Here is a 12,722-nt window from a genome sequence, read left to right as displayed (position 1 = left end):
TCCTCTCACTTTGGGTTCTCTTATTTGGAAAAGTACTGTGTCAGATGCAGAAAGAGGCAACTAAGTAAACCATATTAACATTATGAAGTGATACCAGCGTAAGTACAACATATTTTTGGAATGCATCTGTATTACCACTGTCTATAAATTATCCTAGAACCTACAAAAATACTTTTTAGATTTGGCTGACTGACAGTTCTTTGGATAATCTGTAATCTTAATTAAAACATTTTAATAAGAATATTTGTTTTCCTCCAAACATACAGTTCTTCCATTTAAAATCATGATTGAAATTAGAATGGCCAGCATGAGTTGATTTTAAAATTGCAAGAGAACCGAGTCAAAAACAAACTTGGTCTCCCAGAATCAAGGTGCTGATGGTGATTCTAGTCACAAAAACATTCCCCCCCCCCCCCCCAAACATTTCTGCATATTTGTAGTGCCCCGCTGGCATAATATAGAACAGCAAAAACCTTTTATGTACTAACAGCTAGTTTTCCTTAAACATCAGAGTGATACTACAACTAAGGGGAATAAAGACAACAGTCAACTACTGCAAGCTTTACTCATTTTTTTGTGTCAGTGGGGATGGGGGGGTGGCTTTGGTTTTGAGGCTGTGCAATAAATTGTTCTAGTTCATCTTTTCATTCTGCACTGACACCTGGCATAAACTGTTAACTTTACTAGTGCACATACGCTGCCTCTAAATACAGTTCAAACAACATCACGCATTAAGACACACGTTAAAAGCGTTAAAGACAATGGTTCACCTGCTTGGTCCTTGGTTTAGTGTCGCGCTTGCATTTTCTGTTCGTGTGTTTGCTTTTTCCCAGCTGGTTCTTTCAGCTTTCTTCTTGCTTTGAGGCCTTCATCTTTCCTTCCGGATGATCGCCATCGCTTTCCTACAGCCAGCCCTGGCAGAGCACTGTTTTTTCTCTCTTGTAATTTTGTTTAGTTTTTTAATCTTTAATTTCTCAGCCTTCTCTCAGTTAGGAGACTGAATTAAAAAAAACAAGGGCAGGGGGAAGGAAACTGCAAATGTTCCAGTGAAAGTGACACACAACCTAAATCAGCATGTGTGGATAACGCCATTCACCATCGTACCACCCAGAAGATCAGCACCTTTCCCATAAAGCATGCAGACCGCTCCAGGGAAGGGCATGTCAGCTCACCCACAGCACTGTGGACAGCAGCCTCAACCCACGTGTCAGTCACAGCTTTGAGACCCCCAAACTCACCTCGGATACCTGCTCCCCAGTCAAATGCTTTGCTGCTGGACCCTCTTTGGGTGTGAGCTGCTGAGGAGTGCACCGTACACTCTGGAGGCACAGGCGAGAGGAGAGGACAGGCTGACAGGAGACTGGGGTTTTCTTAGGCTGCATTTTTTTAATGAGTTTGGGGCAAGGATGCAGATCTCCAGCCGGCACTGCTCTGCCTGTTCCTTTCAACATACAGCCCATAGCCTGGTGGTGAGGTTTTTCCTTAATGAAAATAAACTTGTATGAGCTTTAAATGAGTTTTGTATGGGCTGATAGATTTCCAGTATAAACTCAACATACTTCCCTAGATTTCAGCACACATACATTAGGAAATAGATCTAACTACATATGCTTAAAGTGACTTCTACAATTTAAACAAAAATATTTCACAGAGCTTGGAAGGAAAAAGTTATATACAAAAAGGAATGCACTTTTATTGAAAACTCCTGAGATAGGAGGTTTTCTCTGGCATATTCTGTGACATTTCTGCAACAGGAAGTGCTAGATAGGCATACGCTGAGATTCCCCAAAAGAAAAATACATGCTTTTCTTACACTCTGAAGTTGATCTCAGTCTTGCTAATTATCAACTTGTTACTTAAACATGGATATAAGTTTAAGAATTTCAGAATTTTTAATGCTTTTCTCATCACTGAATTAATGGAGGCTACAAAGTTATTTCCAAGATTGTGTGATTCTAAACACGTTTCTTTAAAAAAAAAAAAAAAAAAAGGCAAAAAAGCAGTTGATCAGATTTGGGCAGGTCTGTTCGATGACCTCACTGAAATTTCAGTATTTGCTCTTTTCCCCTGCTGTGGGAGAGGTGAAAGGTTTTGTCAGATTAAATACTTAATGTGAACTGGGTCGACACACTTGACTTGGATTTCGACTCTCTGTAAGAATGGGGCTGCCAAGTTGGCCCTCAACATGCCCCAGTCCAGGGGTGGACACAGTTATAGAACAGCACCCTGCTTCATTTAAAGTAATTATTTGTATATTGCATCTTTTTGTTTCCTTGTTTGTTTTTTTTTAAAAAAAAAAAAAAAGGCATTCACATTTAAAAAAAGGTATTCACATTTGGCAGGATTAGTTATTGTTTACCTGTAAGTTTTACTGAACATGCTTTGAGAATGCATGATTGTGGCAGGTTGTCCTGTCATGCTATCCTCATTGCACCTCTGTATGATAGTTAAATGGCTGAGGAAGACAGCTTTTCAGAGATCAAGGCTGAAGATCCTGTTCTGACAGGCAGAACTATAACCTACCCTTGATTTCTCACCCAACATCCAAGCAAACAGAATGGCTATTCTGCTGGTTTAGCACCAATGCCAGCGTAAGCTTCAGCTTTCCCTGCAGTTGACTCCTGCTTGGCCAACTCAGGTGAGAGAAGCACACAGATACAATGAGCTGCACAGACTACTTAGTTGGATAGCAACAAGTTATAGTAGCTTATGTAGCAATTCCCATGCCAAAAAAGCCCAATTGAGTTAGAATCACCAATTTTGTTTGATGTAAGCACGTTGTCAGAGATCTCAAATTAGGGGCAAATCTTGGGTTAAAATTATTTGTCATGAAAACCAATTTGAATTGTCCTGTACATTGCATGAAATGAATGGCTCTTCAGCTGCCAGTGAGAAGCTGGCTGAGTCTGGTCTAGCAAAGACAGCTGTTCAGTCTGGATGAGTCTACCAAGCCGTCCAAATCAAGACACGTACTGTATGGAATGCTGAAAACGCAACTCAAACCAAAAAGTGTAAATTTCTGTATCAGTTACATATTCATATTCAAAACTTCAAAATCTCAGCTTTCCATATCTTTGCAGTTTATTCCATTGGGCAACTAGTAAGTAGCCTGTGACCAACAGGGGATCTTAGTATCAGTTTAAATGTCTGTAAAGCTAAACAAACATCAAAATAAATGCTCTGTGATTGCTACTGAGACTTTCAGCTTATAATTCTAGCAAACAAATTTCTTTAAATGTTTGAAACCATCTCTGAATGCAAACCAGAATACATGAAAAGCTGTATGGAGAAATAGGATATGCCAATTATAGAAAAATATCCCAATAATCTAGATTGCTTATCCAAAAGCGTCCCCCTCATCACACTTTCTATTGTCTATGGTCTATAAATTTACAGTAGGGAAGTTCTGATCTTCAGTCAGACCACAGCTGCTGTAAACTGCACGTGAAAGACAGTTGAGGTCATCGGAAGAGTTCAGGAAATGCTCACTGACTTAATTGCTCTCCTTTAACTCTTTCTCTATCCCAGCTGGTGAAAAACATTCCAGTTTGTTAGACACCCATGCACACACAGAGCTATCTCACGGATTTCTGCATACATGACAGGTCAAAAGACTGGCCAGTGGTGAACAAAATGCAGAAGAAATATTGGAAATTGAAACAAGCTCACCAAAGAATGAAGATGAATATGCGGTAACATCTGATGCAGAGCTGGATGCCAAATTAAGAGATAAACCTAAGGATTGTAAGCAGTGTCAGTATGATTTGATATGTAGGATATGAATACATGAAAATGGCATCATTTTTCCTGCCACTAACAAGTACTAGTTACTTTCAACAGGGCAGTGTCAGTCATTTGTATCGTTTGAGAAGCGCCAAAAATGGTATCTAGTGTTGGAATTGCATTATTGTTTTCTGAATCTATGCAGCATCAAAGAGGAGGACTTTCTTAAATTATTCTCCACTCTAAAAGGTGTCATTACCACGTCTGTGTGCACACCCCTGCATACACTAACATCTGGTGGAATAGCTTAGCACTTTTGAGTTTACTGCATTAACCAAAGTGTTACCACAGAGTCTGCCAGTCAGATGGACAATTCTTTGTCGTATAGGGCTTGTTTGGGGATCGGGAGGATGACAACAACAAATAAGCTACACTCTCCTTTTTTAAAATATTTGCAGCATTGAAGGCTACTAGGTGACGTAAATCCCTCATTTGTGTGATTCTGAGCCTGAAGGCACATTGCTGATCTAACAGTGGATGCGGGCACCCAGAGGCACCTGCTGAAAACCTGTACTTTGAACCAAAGTCTGGAAGGTGTGGCATGGGTGCGCATGAGCAGGAAGAGTTGTTCATACTACGATGTGGTTTGGATTCACAGCAAACATCTAACGTCCCCTGTTAAAGTCAATATAGTAATTCGTTTTCTAATTTAAAAAGCACAAACTTCCATCTCTCTCCCATCCTTTCCCTCTCAGGTTTTGCATCAACTTTAGCCTGAATCTTGGAAGGTTCATACAAATTTGGGAACTTCTTTGATCTTAAAAAAAATTAAGAAAAAAAAGCCAAATCTGACAGAATTTCACTGAGTTCCATCAGGGACCAGAATCTGTTTCTGTGCTTGTTAAGATCACATCTCAATTTCAGATGTGAGCTCTTATCTTTCAGCAGATCTTGGATTGGTAGTTCATCATTTTGGTGGACTTTGTGCATAGGATGAGGCATTGGAATTTGCTGCCAGCAGGTTTTTAATACTTGGAGCAAGGATCAAGTATAGTTCTTCGTGTTACACAAAAGACATCAACATGCAAGTGGTCCTCTTAATATATCCATAGCATTTAAAAGAATAATGAATTAAATAATAGTAAGGTTTTGCCTTTAGGTTTAAGAGCATACATACAGAGACCCTCAATGGACAGTCTCTCTTGCTTCTCAGAAAACTGCACTATAGCCTGTAGTTATCTCCTGCAGTTAAACTACTGAACAAAATGTTTCCTAGATCTGAACAGCACAGATTTAAGCAGATTCTGGTTTCAGTTACAGTGCTGTAACTCCAGAGCGTGTCAGTTAAGACAGCGAAGCCTATCAAAAATCAACGGACTTAATATAGATTTGCAGAGAAGCTTACATGCACCCTACCTGAATGTAATTTACAATAATTAGCTCTTGTATCTTGATGTAGCTGAAAATTGAGTCAGAACCAATTTCCAAAAAAAATCAAATATTGCCTGTCAGCGAAGCCTCTTCTGGAAGGAAATAAGATTTGTCTTCATAGTAACTAAGCTTTGGAGCAGAATGGTGAGGGGGAGGAGTTGATGGTTTTTCTCCCCTTCTAATCCAATCTATTTAAACAGAAGAATCAAAACAACAGATGTTTAGTATGAAAAATGCTTCCAGAGACACTGGTGCCACAGAATCCAGCATGAACTCACCAAAGATGAACAGATGAAGAGGCTACAGTTTCCCTGTTTCAGTTTTACCAGCCTCTAGTCGGCTGCAATTTAAATGTATAAGTCTGGAGGGTCAAGTTAAAAAGAAGCCATCATTTTTGCAAGGAGAGCAGTTTACAACCTGTGCACCGTCCCACCATGCACCATTCTGAATCTCTGCAGTATCTATAGTATTGCTTGCTAGATGTAAACAGAGGATTATGAGCTACAAAATTTTATCTGACCAGATAATTCTCAAGAATATTAAACTATGCACCAGAGAAGTCTGTTTTAATGAAAGAAATCTTTATTTCTAATCTTTTCTCAGCTTGCTGTACTATAGTACAGCAACTGAAAAATATTTTCAGTTTTGGGATGTCTGAATTGCATCTCTCATATCTTGGCAGACACATTTGAAGCTAATAATTTTGCTTAGTTGGCTCGAGTATTGCTTTCACTGTTTCCTACTGGCCTTCTCTAATTACTTTTTAGAATTTATGACACAGCAGTTTGTAGGGCTGCTACTGTAAAAAGTTAGAAACATAAGCTTTTTTATTTCCCTCTGCAGCAGTATATTCTTGCCATTTACCCTTCTTATTTTGCCACCCACTCCATGTTTTGCAAGGGAAGTATCTGTTGTTTTATTCCTCACAGGAGTATCAAGATCAAGGAGGTAAAAGTCTCCCTCCTTTTAAATATATCAGGTTTTGACCTTTAGGCTAACATGTCCCAATACAGCAGACACTCCAGGTGCCTGATGCATTGCCACTGTATTTCTCTTCCCACGTACATCACTGACTACGTTATGACACTAGGGCCACTACAGCAGGCAGTATTTGCTTTTGACACACCTTTTTGTCATTTACGTTTATTCTGCAAATGTCTCAGCTGTTAGTTTTTCCCCCACCTTTAGAACTACCAAGCACCTGAAGAGCAAGGGGTAAGTGGAAAGGAAGCTGATGCTCAGGCAGCAGCCCTGGTTGCTCGCATCTCTTCTACACTAGCAGCAGGGCTCTCCGAAGAACCATCACCCATGGTCTACAAGCACAGTCAGCTGTCTGCAGCCCTGTAGCTTAAGTCACCACCCATTATCCAGAAGCTAATCCTCCCCCTGTGCCTGTGGTCCTAATTACTTCCGATGAAAGGCACAAATAGCTTGAAACACCACTCTTTTCTGTGTGTGTGACTTTTGTCTTAATTATATTTCATAAATTGTCTACAAGTACGCGCTCAGCACTTGTCAGTAGTCAAGTTCGAGTCTTGTTTCAAACAGAAACGTCACCTGCTTATGTCAAGTTGAAATCTAGTTTAGTCTTTAAATGTGATTCTGCCTATATTGCACTGCTACCCAGTGAAACACCGTATTGAAACAAGACCTTCTCAACAGAAATACCCCAATGACCTCTAAAAAAGAGTTTTGTTCAACTTGACTTGCAGTTTCTTTTCTTTTTATTGCTGGGAAGTTTGATTGCTCTGAGATAAAAGAATGCTGTTATATACTAAATTTTATAATTTTAAATTCATATTTTTATTTATATGCTTATATAATTTAATGTTATAGTTTAACTTATTTGGTCCACAAAATAATGAATCAACATTTCTTTCTGAAGGTTTTTTTTTGTTCCATTCAGATGGCCTGCACAGATATCTAGTACTGATTAGTGGAATACTGAGGAATACTGATAGGGACTTTACGGTACCATATGTAGTAAGAAGTTTATTCTAGTTTGAGGCTCTTCTTCCTTTTGTCCTTCTTTTTAGCATTCTTATTATTTAAATAAATACTGAATATGTAACATTAGAGATATATAATATCTCTCTCTCTATATATAAATATTTTTTATATATATATATTTATATAGTCTCTAACATCGGGATACATTAAAACATTTACACTCTCCTGAGGCAATCACTGCTTCAGATTGAGCACTGACAGATTAGGTTTGAGATTTCATGAAAAAATACATTCATGCTGCATTTTCACAAATAGAAGAAAACAAAGTCCTTTGTTACACAGTCAACCTAACTAGACTTTGCAGAGCCTATTACTGAAGCTATAATTGTAATGAAGGAAGAACTTTATAATCCTTGAAAACTTCAATGCTGCCTTATACTAAAAAAAATTATTTTATGGATTAAAAAGGATTTTACGTCTTTCCAATTACAAATTTAAATGCTGGCATAGTAGTACATAATTGCAGGTGTGCTATTCATTATAAATCACACAACATAACAGGACTACTAAGGTGGAAAGTTTACAGAAAAGTTCCCCCTCAATCCTTAAAAAAACCAAACAAAAACCAACCTGGGACATAAAAATCCATATTTTACGGGTATGTTTTACCATTTATGAGAAATGGTTTGGAAATTAATATTTAGAATTACAACTGCATAGCCTTTCAAAATGCTGTCTGCTGTTCATAATGAGCTTTTCAAAAGTATTAAACGTTCAGAATTCTTTCAAAATGTTCATTAATGTATACATAAAAACATATAAACACTCACTCCCTCATATTTCTTTTCAACTTTTTGCATTATTTTTGTTATTTAGGGCATTATTATAACATTTATCACAGATATTATAATTTTTTCTAAGCTTCTGTAAATCTCAAGAAAAAGAACAGAAAAATTTCCCTTTTTAAAATTCCTGGAAATGTTACATTGCTAGGAATGCCTTCTTAAGGCCCAGAGTTCAATTAAAGACATTTAAGTAGAAAACCAGCAAAAAATATCAGATTTCATAATACGGTAAAATATTCACATTCATCTTCCTTTGTAGCATGCCGATATATCCCTTAGCCATTTTTTCTTCCCAACACCCATCATTTCACCATTGCTCCACATGAAGTCTGACATGGACATTAGTGACTTGTTTTTTAATTAATTCCTCCTCCAACCTCACGTACACCACATCTAACTGCAAATGTTGTCAAAACCCGAAGGTCTTTTTTACGCATCTTATCAGTTTGAACAATGTGCTTGTTCTGCCACCTCCAGAGTACTCATGATAAAAACAGTCAATAAATTGGAATTGCCACACATTTTATTTCTCAATTACTTCTTTTTATAGCCATATCTGAGGAAGAAAATAAGCTAGGGCTCTTATTAATGTTTCAGGCAGAGCAGAATGCAAGTGAAGCTGGAAAAAGGACAGATGTCGAGGGAAGGATTATCCTTTCTTCTGCCCAGCAAAGGTTTTCAACTTTTTTTTTTTTTTAATTAATAGTCCCCATTCACTCAGTTCAATGCACTGCTGTTAATTCAACTGAAGGTATAATTCAGAAAACGTGCATGTATATGGTGCAGAGGTATTTGGAGGGACATGTGTCAAAAGCAAAAGCTATTTTATACCTAAAGAGAAAACCACTTTCCTAAACTCTGAGGTATGTAAAGTACAAGCTAGCAGGTGTTGATGATCTGGTGATAAAAGGGAGCTCTACACACCTCTCTTCCCCATCATTCAAGACAGTTCAAGCTGTGTGCCTGCTCTATTTCTTTCCCACACATCCTTCTCCTGTTCAGGTTGGGCTACACAACCACCTCAGACCGAATGTTTGTATAAGCCCATCCACAGAGATATACCAAATCCAAAATTTCAGCTTGATATGCTAACACTTGGCAAAGCCCTATGCAATTCTGTAGGAGGGATCTTACTGCTGAAGTGCCCAGTCAACAATAAGCAATAGCTGTTGATACACACTCAAGCTATTATTGGACATTTTCAGTCAACAGATTAAAGGGGAGTTCAATGCTACTGCTGGGTAGACAGACACACACCTTGCTATCAAAACCAGATCCTTCACCCACTTGTCTACTGAGAGTTGGCAAGAGTGTAAGAGTCATTAATACTGTATGACATTTTAATTCTATTTATATTCAGAATGCTGGGAGTTCCAATTAAAAAAATGGGCATTGCCCAAGTTGGGCGTTTGCAATGTTCAGATGCACTGTTGGCCATGAGCATGCAAACAGGTTCCCATTATTGCTGTAAATACAGAGTTGCATTTATGGAACATGAATCTCTGGTACTTTTACACTTTGGGGCACAGAATGGAAGAAAATCAAATTTATGTACCATCTTTTAGCTCAGCATTTATTATTGTTCTTGCCACATGGTAAGGCGGCAATGAGGGGCAGCCTGTGTGTGAATGCTGACAAACATGAAGGCTAAAGTCTTAATTTTAACTATGCTGTAAGTTACAATCAGTCCACTTCTCCCATGTTTCCCCAAAACATACTGCTCACTTGGGCTCTTGTGTATTTTACTATTTTTTCTTCCTTTACTTTCAGATTGACCCTTGTCTCACCTTGGGCAGGAACTACCAATATTCAGCCATAAAACTACAATGTCTGATACCCTCTGGAGCAAGCCTGCATGGAATACAGAGGAGCATTGCTGTGGATGAAAGATGAATCCCAGGAGCTGTATCCTGACAACTGCAAGCAAAATGGCTAATTCCAAAAAGTAAATGTTCACTCATCCATACAAGTACTGGTTACACCACATGAAGTACTGGTTGCCAACAAATTCACCATGATTTAAGTGGAGGCAAAGACATGTCATCTTAGTGCATTTTTTAGCTACTGATATCTATTGTATCTCATGAGTGGGCTCAGCAAACAAAACAAAACCAAAAGAATCCCCTCCACACCTGGAGAACAAAAAACTATTTTTCCCTATGTTTGTTATTAAAACAGAAGAACGTGCTTATCACCCCAAACAAGTCACCATAAGAGGAGCTGTGCAACAACTTTCCTACTCATGTAGATACTTAACTTCCGAAAGTCTCTCCATCTTCTGTCTCTCCAGCAGTTGCTCTGTTAAGTGCTTTTTTTGAGCAAACAAAAGGGTGAAGGAAAACTTAACTCTGTTTTCTGCCTGAAACACTCTTCTCCAGGATGACAGTGTAGTTATGTGCAAAGTGCACAGAGTTAAAATTCTGTAAAATAAAATGAATGAAAGTCAAAGTTGCATGTCTACTGCTAGGTTACTGTACAAGATTACCTGCATATCTTCAGTGCGTTTTCACTTTCAGGAAGTGGAAGTTACAATTACTATTCAGTATTTCTACACTTTTCTCCAATAGATGGTCAGTTTCTCTGGGACAGACACAATCACTTTATTATATAAGCACGTAAAAAATCTCATAACAATAGACTATATCCCAGTCCTATAGATTTCTAAGTTGGTTTGAATTTATAGATTGTCTAATCAGATACTGTTGCGGGTAGTATACTGTATAGTAAGAGTCAAAGACTGACCTCCTTTTGCTGTTGCATCTTCCAATTTTCATGGGTTTAGATACAGATGAAAGTAAGGGTTACCAAGTCTGAATTTGAGAAGCTGCAGGGGCACCTGTCAGAAGGTGAACCTGCTTTAAGGCAATCACTGCTGTCTGTTGCCACGTTCCCTGGCAGTCTATCAGGTGTCTGCCATAGCACCAGATTGCTCTGCTCACCTGCCTTCCCCAATCTCCCATGACAGAGCATGCAATTTACCATGGTAGGTGTGGACCTGCTGCCTTTGTTTGTTTGTCTGTCTTCTGGAATGACCACTCCTGAACAGCAGTCTTACACAGTTTACTCATCTTTTTCAATGAAAGAGAGCAAGTGTAAGTAAGTATTTAAGAATTTCTTTTCAACTTGAAAAATAAAATCTGAATAGTTCTGCAAAGCCTTCTGGAAAGCACCATAAGGAAAGGCTGAGCCCTAATTCCTTGTCTTCCTCCAAGCAAGTACAAGATTCTGTGCTCCTTTGCCCTTGAATCTTCCAATTATCCTTCTATCCAAAAATCACATGCACAAGTATCTGGACACGAGAATTGCATGCTCAGTAGTGAGTCTTCCACTTTTATACTATATGAAGCTTTACGAAGAAATGGCTGTAAGATTGGCTTGTGTTTTTCAAGCTTGAGATATCTCATACTTTTTTTTTTTTTTTACAGTGAATTGAGTAGGAAGCCAATTGTTTGAGATCCACATATTATAGATCCAGACAGTTAAACAACAATGCAAACAGCAGCCAGTTTTAAATTTGTTCAATGACTTCTTTGCCTCCCTTAGTAACCTTTCTCCATTTCTGCAAAACAGCTCAGCTCATGTCCAAAGTCCTTGAACAGCCTGTGGACTTCCACCCATATCATTCTGTTGCACAGGAGGTGCAATGGCTTTCTTACAGATGCCAAGTTTCAGAACAGGGGAATGATCATTTAATCTAGAATCAATCAGCTGAAATGTGTTCAGCATGTTAAAGGTCATTCCCTGTGCTCACTTGCCAATCTATACTGAAGTATGAAACTTTTACCCTCCTCCTCCCTCACTTTTTCCCCTTTTAAATCTCTTTAGCCATATTGTATGTTAGAATTCCATCTATAAAAGAATATTTTTATAGAATTAAAAAAAATATCTGATGAAATTAGTAAATCACTATACAGCACTGGAACTTAGAAATGGAATAATCTTGTTAAGTGTGACCAAAATTTTGGCATATAGTCATCTTCCTGAGGAAATATAAACAGTCCCAGTGTTATGAAGTATAACTAGAATTTCCATAACAGTTTCTAAACACATCATTGAAACTATTTTTACAAGCAGACACTTGAGAGAACATTATCATTACACATCTTGCACTGTACAAATCAATAAATTGGAGAGATGGAACAATAGGTCAATGTGTTTGTTCTTTCTTAAGAAACATTTTTTTTCCTAGCCGTTACAGAGGTCTCCCTTAAACAACCCCACTGAAGAATGCAGAGAGAAGAAAGATGACATTTCCAGAAATGTCAATAAGTAAGCAAAAAAAATAAGCTGGGGTCCAGAAGAATCATAAAAATTCTGTACATGTTTTATTAGGAAGGAAATAGGTGCTTCCCAGAATTCTTAAAAAAACCCAAACCAAACTCTAAAAAAAAGACTATTTGCTAATTTCTAATCTTTTCCTTCAACTTGCACTCTTTCATTTTTCTTCTTTTTCACCTTAGTTATAATAGTGTAAGTATCATCATCTTTCACATTACAACAATTTTAAATTTCCTGGTAGTATGATGTCACGCAAGTAAATGATGACATTAATTTATCGTTAATTTATACCTACTGAATTAAAAAAAAAAAGTTACATACCTTCATAGTAGTAATCTCCTTTCCCTGACATCAGTACAAAGTCAGAGGTATTTCCGCTGAAGTAGCTGGGGTTGGCCAAATACAAAATCAGCATGAGGGAGATGCAGGCTCTCCTTATCTGTACAGCAGGTAGATCACTAAGATTTCAACACAACCTGCATCATGAGCACTCTG

Source organism: Harpia harpyja, chromosome 7 (genome assembly GCF_026419915.1).
Source record: "Harpia harpyja isolate bHarHar1 chromosome 7, bHarHar1 primary haplotype, whole genome shotgun sequence".
NCBI lineage: Eukaryota > Metazoa > Chordata > Aves > Accipitriformes > Accipitridae > Harpia > Harpia harpyja.
This window is presented reverse-complemented; position numbering follows the sequence as displayed.